This window comes from Furipterus horrens, unplaced genomic scaffold, assembly GCF_987537825.1.
Source record: "Furipterus horrens unplaced genomic scaffold, mFurHor1.1.pri manual_scaffold_10, whole genome shotgun sequence".
Taxonomy (NCBI): domain Eukaryota; kingdom Metazoa; phylum Chordata; class Mammalia; order Chiroptera; family Furipteridae; genus Furipterus; species Furipterus horrens.
The window spans coordinates 77,614,057-77,628,574 of record NW_028327180.1 but is presented as its reverse complement, the minus strand read 5'-3'; the positions used below and the strand labels follow the sequence as shown (position 1 = coordinate 77,628,574).

Here is a 14,518-nt window from a genome sequence, read left to right as displayed (position 1 = left end):
GGTGGCCTTTCTCTGGCTGTAGAGAGCCTTCAGGGAACTAGGTTGACTGACAAGGCAGAACTCTTCCAACAGTTACCTACAGATTGAGTGAGATGGTGAGTGCTTTACCGCCTACATGCCTCCAAAATCAGTAGGTATATTTTGCTTTAAAAGCCAGTCATAATCTATCAGAAGATTCATCCTCAGAGATTTTAGGGTAGTGCTTGGGATAGCAGTATTTCCCCATGGAAATGCTTCACGGGTCACCAAGTTGGGGAACATGCTGTTCCTCCCAGACCTCATTTCCAGGTGAACGGGACTTCTGGGGAGCTGAGGCTGGCATTGAAATACTCATTTGATCTTTCCAACACTACTGTTATTTCAAAGCACTTTCGAAATCTTTCTTTCATAATTTTCTTCAAGTCAGGGCAAGCCTTACTTTTTTAAGTCACTGTTTTTATAAAGCTGTATTCCCTCCCCTGGTTAGTAAACAGAGCTCCTTAGATACAAATTAGTGGTTTCACAGAGACGCGGGGTAACTTTACAAGCAGACGTTGTCTCCCGGGTGTGCATACAGTAGCATTTTAAGGGTTGCGGCTGTGTGCAGGACTGTCTGGCCCACAGGAAGCGGCCTCTGACGTCTCTGCTTTTACTAAAGATTCTCCTCTCCTCCCTTTTTGTTACCTGTCCTTTCTTCTGTCCCCCTTTGTCCTGAGTGCATCCCTTCTTGAGCCTGGGCTTCCTGATAAGTTTCTTAACTCTTTGAGGCCTAGATGACACAGATGTGTCTGCAGGAGATGAGGACTCAGGGACCAGAAGGGTCACTCTGTTTGCTTAAGGCTGTGGGTTGTCTGTTAAGAGCTCCAGCAGCAGTGAAAGCACCAGTCACGGAACAATCTGTTGCAGCTTAAAATAATAATAATGGAAACAAATTGCTCAAGGATGGATTCCATGAGGGAACACGGAGATGTTATCCAGGGACTGTTGGCTTAGGTTTATTACAGATGTGCTGAAAACCAAGGCTGAAATGCCAACACTCGTCCCACACAAGGAGATTGTTGGGAAAGGAGTCTTCCTGCGTCAACGAGCAGGAGCCGACAGAGAAGCAGTTGTGTCTGTCGCTGGTGCGATGCGGGCAGCAGCGAATGGGGCTATGTGTGCTTGTCCTCAGCCCCTGCCATCCTTTTGTCCCCACCAGAGCCTGGCCGAGCCCTCACTGGGGTCACTGTCAACCAGAGCTGACAGGACCAAGAGCATCCACATTGTCAAATCATATGATTTCACTCATATGTGGAATCTAATGAACAAATGAACTAACAAGCAAAATAGAGACAGACTCATAGATGGAGAGCAGGCTGACAGCTGTCGGGGTTGGGGCAGTGGTAGTGGGGGTAGGGCAGTGAACTGGGGAAGGCTCTGTGGAGGCAAGCGAGCTCCAGCTCTTTCAAAGAGCCAGTGAGACTTGGTCTGAGATTGTGCCAGGAGATCTGATTGCCTTGCAATGAAATAGGAGTGATTCTAGAAATAACTTCTTTCCTGCTTCAGGCCACTTGTGTTTTGCAGGGTTTTGCTACTACTGTGCTATTATTCTCAGCCTCTCTCTTCCCCCTCCCCCACCACCTGTCCACTCTTTTCCTTGGGATTTGCTACTGCTGCGCCATAGGCTGAGACCAGCCCACCCCCCACCCCCGCTGTAAAACACCTGCTCATTAACTGGCCCTGAGAGGTGTCTGGTGAGCCCGGATTAGGGAAATTTAAGCTCAGAGAGGTTAAGTGACTTGCCAAGAATCACCCAGCAGATCAATTTTGAATTCAGAAACAGGAACCAGATGTCTGCACCTTACTCTGTGCTGACTTTGGAAGGTGGGGAGTGGGGCCCTGGAGGCCCCAGTAGAAAGGCTCATTTTTTCGGAGGAGACGGAGAGACCAAGAATTCCAAAGCCGTCCTGTCATTTACAGTCGGAGGCAGGCATTTTTATAAAAATTCAGCTTTGAGGATGCCCCCTGAGTTTAGAAGTTTCACATGTGAAGCAAATTTCTGTCATTTAGGAAAAGATGCCACATGAATGAGTTTAATGAATTAAGTAAGGATTTGGCACAAGCTGTATCGAGTATCAAGTAACGAGGTTCCGTTTCCAGTCACACGTTCAGTGCTTCTCATTTCAGCCAAAATTGGCAAGAGTCAAGCTGGTTATTAAAGCGAAACCTGGAGAAGGCAATTAAGTGCTCCGAGGGTTAAAAGGTTGACTCCAGTGGAAGCATGAATCATCCATTTCACTCACAGATATTCCTGTTACACAGAGGCTGTGGCTCTTAAACAGAGCAGTTGCGTGAGGAGGGGGACTGTCTGCGCAGGGTTGGGTGATACAGGGCACAGTGGCCCTTTTGGCCCCGGCCTGGTGCTCTGTCGCGCAGCATTGGGGGAGAGTGCAGGTCAGGGCCCCCCGGGAAGCCTGCGGTTGCTCTAGCCCCTGTCCTGGAGGCGGAAGGCTGGTTAGGACATCCTGCTCTGCTCCCTGGGCATTTAGAGAGTGGCTGAGCAGCCATCCTGGCCCGCACAGGCCTGAGGGCACCCTGGAGTGCAGGAATTTGGTCACCCCTAAAACTAGAGAAACTGCAGGTAAACCTGATAACCAGCCCTGTAAAGACCCAACAATTTCACAAAATAAATAAAACCCACGGTAGACTTTATGCTTCCACCTCCTGAGCTGTGAGATGGGAATCACCTGATTCCCTCTCATCAGTGAGGATTCACTGAGAGGAGGCAGTGGGGTGCCAGGCGCAGGGCAGGGGCCCGGACTGACCAGCTTGCTGCCCAGTGGTGGTGCCCACTGGTCACCTGCCATCTGGCTCAGTGTGGCTGCTTTAGCGGGCTCTTCCGGTCCACCTAGAAGGCTCAGAGAAACCCCGAGTCCTACCTAAGATCAAATTGTGTTATTCAAGCTGACATACCTTTGGGAAAGAGGAGGACATAGTTCATGTTAGTTCTTTGTCTGAAAGTGGGCCCCGTTTCAGAGCACGCAGCAAGGGGGGGCTAGTGCTCCGGGGAGAGTCACAGCCACTGTCCTGAGAATGGCTGTGTCTGTTTTCTGATTAAATCTATTTTGACTCATTTGACATGTAGGTGGGGAAGTAGACAATCTCAATGGGTTTGTTAAGGAGGCTTTTTATTATTTTTTTATTTTTTTTTTTTGAGATATTTTATTTATTTTTTTAAGTATATTTTATTGATTATATTGTTACAATAGTTCCAATTTTTTCCCAAGGAGGCTTTTTAGCAGTAAAAAAATTCTACCTCACTTTGTCCTTTCATAGGCTATGAAAAGGTGCCTCAGAGGAGACGCCCTGGGGGAGACAGTGACAGCCACCTGCCACCTCAGAGCTGAGAGGAGCCAGCCCTGTCTGCATGTTTTAATTTCTTTGGAAAAAGTTAGGTAGCTGAGTCTCTCTCCACATTTACATGCAATGCAGTCACCCGTGGAGATGCTGTCTTTGCTAATAATCTAGCAATTAAAGTGGAATGTGACTGCTAATTAAACCTGCCACTCAACTAAGAGATGGGTATTTGTTTTCAAGTGGAGCTGGATTTGATCCAGCCTGTCTTCAACAAAAGCTGAAGAATGAAGATTTGGATTAGAACGGAAGGCCTCAAGAGGAAGGTTGCTCTAAATACCTTTAAGTTTTCTTCTTTTGAAAATGGACCCTAATACCAACTAAGGTCAAATTAAAAGCTCAAAGCAAATAAGTCATCTTAATTTCAAAAGTGTTGTCTCTGGGATGTGTTCCCATTGGTTCCTTCAGTCAACATGCTTCTTCCTCATTTAATTTGCAGGTAGAATTTTAATCATTTGAAATGTTCAGAGTTCTTTAGTATTAAACTTTCTTTAAAGTTATATTTAACCAAAACACCTACCATTTAGCTTAATATGTTAGCAGGTATCGGAGGCTGCATGGTCTCCTGGGGAGAATGCCTGCCCAAGAAGACTCTGGGTTTGAAACATTTTAGTTGTCATATAATTAGGGAATTTTGAGTGAAGAAAAGGTAAGGAATGGATCAGGGTAGTGCTGGGCAGTTCTCCTTGGTAGGGGCTGTCCTGGGAGCACCACAGTGATGTGAGCTGATTAGAATATTGGAACTGGTACAGCCAAGGGACTTGGCAGCCTTCAAGATGCTCAGCCACAGAGGGAGCTGCAGTCGTAGGCTGGTCCTCCTCCTGATGTCTCCAAACGTGCCGGGCTTTGGTTGTCAAACAAAGGCACACATACCTCTACCATCTTCTCCCACGCTCAGGGCCAGCGTCAGTAATCTACCCATTTATTCTTTTCTCTTGAGCCAAGACATGCTCTGAAGCCCTGTTAACACCTTTCTCAAAGCAGCCACTGCCAGTCAAATGGAAGGGAGACTCAGGCGAAATATGGTCACCCTCCTGGCTGTGGGACATCCTGTCTGAATGCCTGCCTGTGTTGTAGGAGAGGCATCAGAGCAAAGAAGAAGGGGAAGGACTGTCGGGGATCAAGGCCATCCACAGGCTGAATGAGGCCGGCAATGTCCACTCTGCTCTTCCTGAGTCTCTCTCTTACATCATGCAGAGTGCATGTGGGGAGACCGGCCTCCCTTCCTCCCAGATAAGCCTCGTGGACCCTTTGTCCTGTAGACTTCTAATTCAGTGGGATGGAACCTCCTGGAGAGAGAGGGTGTCCTCACCAAATGCTTTAGGGGACACACTTGGAGAGGATGTGGCAGGCAGGCTCCAGGCCACCACTCACTTTCATGGCCCCGGCAGGATGTCTGTTCCCGGACGGAGCATGGCATAGCAAGCCAGGCGGCCACACAGCGGGCAGGACCGCGGTTGGCTTGCCTGGACATAGGGAAGACTTTGAAGGAGACTCTTGGCTCCTGAATGAACTGTGCTGGTCTCCTGGGCCGCCTGGTGTGCTATGTTTATGATTTTTATTGAACCACCGGCTACACAGATGTGTCCCGCCCACACAGGCTTCCAGAGACCACATCCCAGCTGAGGCGCCACAAAAGGAGGCCTGCAGAGGGTCAAACAATGTGAACAGTCTGCACCTTGAGGATGCATGAAGATGCAAAGATATAACCCACTCTCCCATCAGAAGGGCATTACTTAAGGATTCAGGGATGTGAAGTGGCTCCAGAAGATGGATGTGATTAAGATTCTAACTCCATCAGCACCCATCTCCCTGCCTTGACTCTTGCTTCCCAGAAATTCAGCCAGAAGGCTTCCCTGGCAGCCTGCAGGAGCTGAGCGCTTGGCCACACCACCTCCGTCCCACTGTCCTCACAGCCCTTCGGTGCCTGTGTTTCCATCTTCATGCTCCTCACCACACAGGCCTGTCTGAGCCTCAGGGTGGGTGCACTAGCCATCCCTCTGCTGGATCGCTCTTTCTGGACACTTGCTGGCAGCTTCTTACCACTCGTGAGTCAACTCAACAGTCCCCTGCACAGAGGCCTTCCCCGCACACCCAGTGCAGAGCAGTGGCCTTCCCTTCATACTGAGTCGCTCTCGCGCACATCACCCCGCTGTCTTCTTCTCAGCGGTCCGCACTCTCTGAAACAGTCGCATTTTACTTTTTTTCTTGTTTATTGTCAGTCTCCGCTATGAGAACATGACCTGGCACCCAGCACAGAGTATGTTCTCAGTACGTGTTGGACAACGAAAAGAGCTTTGTTAAGTCTCTTAGGACCAGAGGATCGCTATTTCCCTTGGGTTTCTCCAGCTGACTTTGCAGGGTGGTGAGGGGGAGGAAGCAGCCGACTCTCCTGATGCCAGCGTGCCAAAGCGATGCGTGCCCAGGCCAGGGTGGCCCTTCCTTTCAGCTTCTGTGGGACACAGACGCAGAGCTGCCTCCCACCCCAGGGGCCTCTCTCAGGCCGACCCCCCAGTTCAGGGCAGCTGTGCTGGCATCTGCTTCCCACTGCCCACGCTGGAGGCAGCCGTGTTTACTCTTGGACCACAGCCGCAGGACAGACACTCCTGGGAGTCTCTCCTCTGATGCTGGCCACATGTTCTTGCTCCTGTCCCAGCCCTCTTCCAGGACATGGGCTCTTAGATTCAAAAGTAAACAAATTCCCAGAAGCTCTGGGGTGCAGGAGAGGCTGGCCTTAGTCGTTTGGAAAGAGAAAATACTGAAGTTTCACCAAGAGACAGCTTGCTCTTGGCCAAGAGAACGTAAGTCTTTGCTCTCTGACCTGTTGTGACAAAAAGCAAATCAAGGGAAGTGAGGCACAGATGAGAGACCTGTGGCCTACTGCAAGGGTGACCTCTCTGAGCCTCAGTTTCATCACCAGAAAATGGGTACAGCTGTAACAACTATGCCCAAGGTCAATGTCAAAGCAAAAGGAATACAAGACATGCACAAGCTTAAAGCAGAAATACCCAGGAATTCTAGCAAGTATCTGGAGATTTAGAGCAGCAGGCTGCTAGCTAGGGACCAGATCGATTTGGCTTAAAAGGGATGAATCAAAGAGTGGTTGGAGGAGCCCTTTTCTCTGCTCCTAGCCAAGGTCACAGTGGGACCATGACCCTCAGGAAGCAGAGGAACTCTGAGTGAGAAGGACCTGAATCTCCCTTTCCTTGGCTCCTCTGTGCCAGACTATGCCAGGCATACAGTGGATGTGAATGAAGAGAAGGATATGTTTGTGTTTGGCCATGAACTCCAGGACAGGGATGCCCACTGAGTGCTGAGTGAGTGAATGAATGAGTGATTGTTTGAACCTGTCCCTGTCCTATCCCTGCTGGGCCCCTCCACCCACATGCCAGTTCGAAACCATGCCATGGAGCTAGGGCAGGCCCTGGAGTACCACTGGGAGCAGAGGGGGCTGAGCTGGGGAGTCTCTGCCACACTGTCCCAATACCCATGGGAAGTCTCCAGGTTTGCTCAGGTCTAGCCTGGGCCTTCTGTATTGGGGAGCAGCTCCAGCCAACACATCCGACTTTCTGCCAATTGCCGTGCAGAGACATGGTCCCAGTTCATAGGTAGCCTGCCCTCTGAGCCAGCGTGGGAAAGGCCACGGTGCCTGGAGGAGCAGGGGTTGGGGCTGTGGCTGGGACGTGCGCTCAGGGACGGGACGCCAGACAGTTAGACTCTCACCCCCCAGTGTTCACCTCAAGGAGAAAAGAATGGTATGAGAAGGATAATTGGAAACCTTTTTTTAAATGTTTTTGTTTTTGAAAGAAAGAGCAGAATGCCTAAGCATGTACAAAGTGCTATTTAAATTTCTTGTCTGTAGCATATACTTGAACCTATAATTATGGCTTTGAAAAAAGAAGGATAATTATGAAAATTTCTGGCTCATTAGAGACACACAATTGACATCCAAAATTATGTCAGTTAGATATGATGCTGGAATGAATCTCTTTTACGAGACCCAGAAGAAAAGAACTTTGGTTTTGAAAAACTCTAAGTTCTTTGTTAACCTGGAGTGTCACAGGTCACCTCAGGTGGTGCTGCCTTCCTAAGGAACAAGGCAGGAGGCTGCCCCCTGCAGCGCCAGCTCAGCTTGGCCACATGGGCCAGGCCTGTCTGGCTTGGTGGGTGCTGGTTTTCATGGGATATGTCATGACTCTGGAGTCAGACTGCCCAGACTCAAATCCCTGTGCTGTGACCCCCCCCAGCTGTGTGGCCCTGGTGCATCCCTCCCTCTCTGGTGTCCCTGGGCCAGTGGAGGGTAGGCAGCTGGAAAGCCTCCTTGCAGTGCCCTCTCACCCCATGCCCCAGTGTTATGATAGCAGCGCCAGATCCGACGCAATGAAAGGGTGGGCCAGATGCACAGCGGGTGTGCCAGCAGCGCCAGCGGGGCACTGAGGTTGTGACAAGGGTCTCCAGGAGAGACAGACCCCCAGTAGCCTTCTCTCGGGGCACCAGAAATGGCCATCTGCCATGTGTCTTCAAAGGGGAGGGGCTCACCTGACACCCTTCCTGTGGTCTCCTGGCGGCCACACTAAGGCCCAGGGCCCCTGTGAGTCACAGTGTGGTCATCTTGGTTAGTAATTGGAAGCTCGGTGCCCCCCAGCTGGTCATGAGAAGGTCAACATAGCTTTTTCTCTGGCTGGTGAGTCTTGAGTCAACCATCTGGGGCCTGTGGTCAGCCTGTGGATGGGTCAGTCATGACCCTAACAAAGGCCCTTTCTTAGAATTGACATTATCTCTGCAGCCTGAGACTTAAGTAAAATCTGATCCTCTAAAGAATCTGAGTGTTTACTTAGTATTTATGGCTCTAATCAACTACTAGAATTTAAAAAAATAATAACAAGATGAATCATAAAATCATTCTGGGTTCTGTAAAACCCAGAATCAAAAACTTCTTTAAAAAAAAAAAAAAAAAGACAAATACCTTCACAGCCTTGGGGTGAGCAAAGATTTCTTAGGCTATAAAAAAAAAAACACTAACTGTGAAAGAATAATGAATTGGTTGTCAAAAGTATAAGGTTCTGCTTTTCATCATCAAAAAACACCATAAAGAAAATTAATGGGTACAGACTAGGCAACTCGAGGGAGGCGGTGGCAGCGCCGCGGCGAGGGGTGTGGCTGCCCGGGGCCCTGCTCTGCCCTGCGAACAGCGGGCGAGGCTGAGCCTGTGTGTGCCGCGCAGCCCCGGGGCTGCCAGGGCCGCGCCATTGTTGGGGGAGGAGGCACTGGTTAACAGGGAAGAGTCGGAGTTGGTGGTGGGGGCAGGAGTGGAGGGGGGTGAGCGAAGGTGATGGGGGTGAGGAGCATAGGCACCCCATGGGGAACACACTGACCTGTTGCATGAAGCCCAATGTCAGCCCCGCATCTGAGCTCCACAAGGCGGCAGCTGGGGACACAGTGGCAGCAGCACTTTCGCCCGCTGCCCTGGTCCCTGCAGAGTTGGATTTCAGAACCTGGAGGGCCACCACCTGCAACACATGAGCGATGTGGGATCTTTGGAATCAAACCCTTCTGACTGTCCAAGGCAAACACAATTTTCCTGGAGAAATCTCAAACGAGGAAAGAGGAAGAACTGAGCCATGTATCTCCAGGGCACGGACTGAAAAATACAGCTCATGCTCCACACTATTTCCAGACGACAGCACAGTCAGCCAGCCTCATCTCAGAACCACAGGACAGCATGTGGCCTTAGCCATATATAAGCACATATAGAGCAAAGATGCAAATAGATCCTCGGATATTTTTGATGAGCGATCACATCCACTCACACGAGAAACGGCTCCAGAGGAATACTTTAAGCGCGATCCTGAACACAAATTTATTTACAGATTTGTTCGAGGTCTTTTCAGTGCTGCACAGCTGACACCTGAATGTGCCATGGGAACTTCTGTTTACTTAGAAAGGCTTTTAACTCACGCCGAGATTGACATTTGTCCCACTAACTGGAAAAGAATTGTTTTGGGAGCTGTTCTTGCCTCCAAGGTTTGGAATGACCAGGCCATATAGAGTGTGGACGGCTGCCAGAACCTCAGGACATGACAGCTGAGGACAGAAACGAGATGGAAGGACATTTCAGTTTAATATCAATGTTCTTGCCAGCGTTTATGCCAAATACTACTTAGCAGATGACAACAACCTGCCTTTTGTATCTGCGCCTCTTAGCAAAGAAAGCGCACAGAACCTAGAGGCCATTTCCAGATTGTGTGAAGACAAAGACCTGTGCAGAGCTGCCATGAGAAGGTCTCAGCGCTGATCATTTTATTGGTATTCAGCATTCTAAAGCCATGCTTTCTTAAGGGAGAAATGAGGGGCTATAACGTTGTGAGCCCCTCGTCCACAAGGACTGGAGAAATACCACCTCACCTGTTCAAGAACCAGAGAAGTTAGTCCCTCATCCAGGAGGACTGGAGAAGTATCGCCTCTCCTGCTCAAGAACCAGCAAAATTAGTAAGACATCAATTGACAGCAAGTACTATGCTCGTAGGACGGAAGGGACCTGTCAGTGCAACACACCCTCTGTCTTAATAAGCAGAGTTACAAAAGCCACTCCAAAGCAGAAGCTCCCAACCCACACAAAGATTTGCTTACAATGTAGGCTGATAACTGTGAACTATGTGAGGTGTTTTTTATTGAAGTTTAAATTTTGAGACTTGAAAGACAATAACTATATAACTTCTCTGTCTTTTCTGTTTTTCTGAACTTTCCCCTCCAGAAAAGAAAACTGAAATCCCACCCACAAAGGAAAAAGGCCCCCTCAGTATTGCTGCATATTCCTTTACAAGTAACGCAGTATTACCATTAAAACAGGGGACTCCTAGTAACTCATAAAGCCACTTAGCAACGGACTGTAGCATTTTTAGGTATTGAAGGATTCTTCCTAATACATCATGGAAGCTTCTAGTGATTACTGGCAATCAGTTCAAACCAAAAAGCTGCTGAATACCACCTGTCATTCAAATTCTTTGCAAGCACTACTTATTAGCATGTTCGGGATAAGAGAAAGTTTCAGTCATTGGTTATCTACTTATATTGGGTCCACACTGCATATCTTAAGAACAATAATGGGGTTAAAAAAACTATAAGGATGCTTTTCATTTTCTGATGATGTGTCTTTGTTAAATAAATGTATCAAAAGATATTTTCATAATTTGAACCAAATAGGGGTCCAGTGATAATGAGCAGATAATGAAACAGGTGTTCCCCAAGTACAAGATAGCATGCTGGGGCAGCCAGGGCACTCCTACAGAACTGCAAATGCCACCCACTCACTAAACACCATTTGAGAGTTTAAATTTCTATTTATCGTAAACTTCTTTAGTTTTGTGAATAGTAAATCGACAAAGATTGGCTGAAACAAAAAAGTTTAATATTTAAAATTTAATTTTTCATTTCAACCAATCTTTGCCATCTTCAAGAGGGTGCTGAAACCAAAAATTAAAACTAAAAGCTTAATATTTGAAATATAAAACTAAATTTAAGAGACATTTAAACTTTCAAATGTTTTTTAAGTCTATAGCATTTATATTTCTGGTGCCAAAGCTTTAGATTGAACTAAGACTTTGAGGGGAAATGTTGTATCTTCACAGAAATGCTCTTCTCTTTTAAATATGAATCTTTGCAAGTCATCAAAAAAAAAAGAAAAAGAGAGAGAGAAAGAGAAAATTAATGGGTAAACTATAGTTTGGAAGATATTTGAAATATGTAGCTCTGATAAAGGGATTATATCCAGAATACAGTATCCCCTCACTTATCACAGGTATTACGTTCTAGTCCCCCCCCCCCCCCCCGCGATAGGTAAAAATCCACGAAGTAGGAACCTCACATTTATTTTAGTATTTGTATATATTTTAAGACTTTATAAACCCTTCCCACACACTTATAAACTGTTCCCAGTCCCTTATTAACCTTTCCCACTCCCTTATTAACCTTTTCCACACTTTTATAAACACTACTTATGTTCTTAAACATATTCTACACTCTTAAACCTATGTAACTTAAACAACATATGTATACAGTACTGCAAAATCCCGCGATATAGCAAAAAATCCGCAATAATTAAATATAATATTTTTCAAAATCCCACGATACAGTGAGGCCGCGATAAGTGAACCACGATACAGAGAGGGACTACTGTATAAAAGGACTCCTACAAAGCAAAATAAAAAGATAAGCCAATTTTAAAATAAGAACAATGATCTGACAAAGTAAGAGATGAAAGGTCAATAGGCACATGAAAATATGTTCAATATCATTAGTCATCAGGGAAATTTAAATAAAAACCACAGCGGGATATTAGTTCATACCCAATAGAATGGCTAAAATAAAAAGGACTGATAACACCAAATGCTAGCAAGGCTATGGAGCAAGTGAACCTCTCGTGTAGTACTGGTAGGAGTACAAAATGTTGCAAACACTTGGGGAAACAGTGTAGCAATTCCTTACAAATATATATGTATCCTATGACTCAGTCATTCCATGTCCTTGTCTGACATGATGGCAGGATAGACACGATATACAACGGGAATACCACCAGAGCCAGCAGGGCACTGAGGTTTTCACAAGGGTCTCCAAGAGAGACAGACACCCCAGTAGCCTCTTTCTCAGATGTGGCCTTCCCTGCTGTGTCCCCAGAGTGATAAGAACACATCTCACAGGTTCTGTCTGCCAGGTAAGAAATGAAAACATATATTCATACACAGATTTGTAAAGAATGTTTACAGCAGACTTATTTTTAAAACCCCAAACTAGAAACAAACCAAATGTTCATCAGCAGGATAACAGGTTTTTTAAAAATAATAGATTAATACACTGGAATGCTATGCACCAATAAAAAATAACAAACTACTAATTCCCACAACAACATGGATAAGCCTCAAAGATGTTACACTGAGCACACACACACAAAAAAAACAGACATAGAAGAATAGGGCCAGGGGATGTACTATATGATTCTATTTATGTGAAGTTCTAGAACAGGCAAAGTTCATCTGTAATCTTGGAAATCAGGAAATGATTGTCTCTGGCAGCTGGGAGGCAGAGATGGACTGGAAAGGGGCATGAGAGAACTTTCTGGTTATGATTAGAAATGTTTAATATCTACGTTTTGTCTTAAATAATGGCCACACAGGTGTAAACAGTTCCCCGAAGTCATCAGATGGAACACTTAAAGCCTGTGCATTCTATTTTATATAAAATTTTATATAGTTCATGTCTCAGTTAAGAAAATCAAGAGCCAGCGTTGGCTGAGCATACACCCTGCACAGCATTGCAACAGATCACCTGTCAGTGGACCCAGCAGTGCTCACAGCCACTGAGAAGGTAGACCCATCATGACCACCCCTTTTTTCTGAGGGTTTGCACAGCTGTTAATTGTGTCTCGGGTTCTTATTATTTCATTACTTTTGGGTCCCCGTCAGCATTTATCACATGGCCTTGCAGGCACTTAGAAAATGGTGTTGGACTGAAAAGGTGAATTCCAGGCATTGCCACACACTGCGTGAGCTTGTGCTGAACACCAGGCACTGTGCTGGAACTCAGGGAAACAGTGAACAAAGAGGGGTGTCCCTCCAAAGCCCACACTCCGGAGAGATCCCCCCGGCATTTGCTGCCCTGGTGCTCCTCTCTCATGGTCTCCTGGCCCAGATGCAGGTTTTGCTTTCTGTCGCCTCCCAGAGCAACACCCGGGGCTGAAATGCTTCCCTTTTATCCTCCCGAGTGCTGATTCCAGCAGCAGGTCTCGGCACAGGCACTCCATCAGAGAGAGTTCCGAAGCCCCCAGGGCTTCAGGTGCACACCTGGCCTCTGTGAGGGCCCCCATCTCGGTGGCTCTGGGGGACACTCCTGTCAGCAGTAACATGGTGGATGCAGCCTGTAAATGTGCTCTGAGGCCCGGCGGGCAGGGGTGGGGGCAGATCTGCCCCGGCTTCCAGCTTCTAAAGGCATGTTTGGTGCCGGTTGGGACATCGCGGCCTCCATCAATCACAGGGGGCCTGGGCCCTAGGAGCTGGTTTTCCTGCCTTGAAACCGACGGGCAGCTCTGCAGGCCCTTGCTGCCTACAGATAAGCGTCGAGCATCCTTTGCTGGGTGTGCTCAGAGTCGCCTGAGATTCACAGCTCTCACTCAAGCTCATGCTACTGCCAGCCCCGGTTGTGGTGGGCAGACTTCTGCCCACCTGCCTCAGAGTTTGGGCCATTGGTCTCCCCCATCAATATATCCCAGCGACCAGTCACCTATTGCCTACCCTGGTCCACTCGGCCCAGGCTGGGCACTACCCTGCTTTCCCTGACCCCTCTCTGGTCATTGACAACCACAGGCCTCAGTGACATGGCTGAGGACGGCTTTGTTTGGGGTTACACACTGAGGTTCAACACATCTTTGGGATTGCCTGCACCCTGTTCTCACCCAGCTTGTGCCAAAGTAAGCCAGGCTGCCTGAGGAGGGCACTGGGTGGCTGCTGGGAGCAGCCTTTGGAAGGACATCGCCACCACCACACAAGCTCTCTGCTGGGCATTTTGTCACTCAATCCCCATGTCATCCTTGAAAGACACTCCAGGGAACCATCACTCTTGTGTCTAGAGGAGGGAAGGGAATGGGCCCCAAAACTTTGGCACCTTGGCCTGTGTCCCATGGTGGGGTCTGAGCTGACAGAAAGCAGGGCAGACTGTCAGACAGCCATACAGCTAGATCTTTACTCCATGTTCCCTGAGCAGAGCCTCACATGGTTCAGATCTGGGCATTCCTCATACATGTTTTTTATCATGGGAGATGTGTTATATGCATGGCCTCCTTGGGTGCACCCAAGAGGGGACCCAGTCAGATCAAGGCAGAAGTCTGGCTCTGCCAACTTGTCCACCCAGAAGCCAGGGTGGCTGCTTTCTTCTGAAAAGCTGATCTGATCATGTCACACTCCTGCTTAAAGCCCTTACCTGTGCCAGGCACTGGGCTCCATGCTGTATATTTATCTTTTTAATCCTCACAGCTGTCCTTCGAGATGGGTATCAGGACTTTTTACATGCAGTTGCGGGAGGGAAGCCCGAGATACCACATTTACTAACTCCTGGACATTCACCATCAGCAATTGCAGAGGCTCAAATTTGATTCTAG

The 14,518-nt window shown here is 47.8% G+C and overlaps 1 pseudogene; it reads left to right on the top strand.

Moving 5' to 3' along the window:
* The first annotated feature begins 8,891 nt into the window (after positions 1–8,891).
* Positions 8,892–9,710, top strand: LOC150000771 (cyclin-Y-like protein 1 pseudogene; annotated as a pseudogene).
* The last annotated feature ends 4,808 nt before the right edge of the window (positions 9,711–14,518 follow it).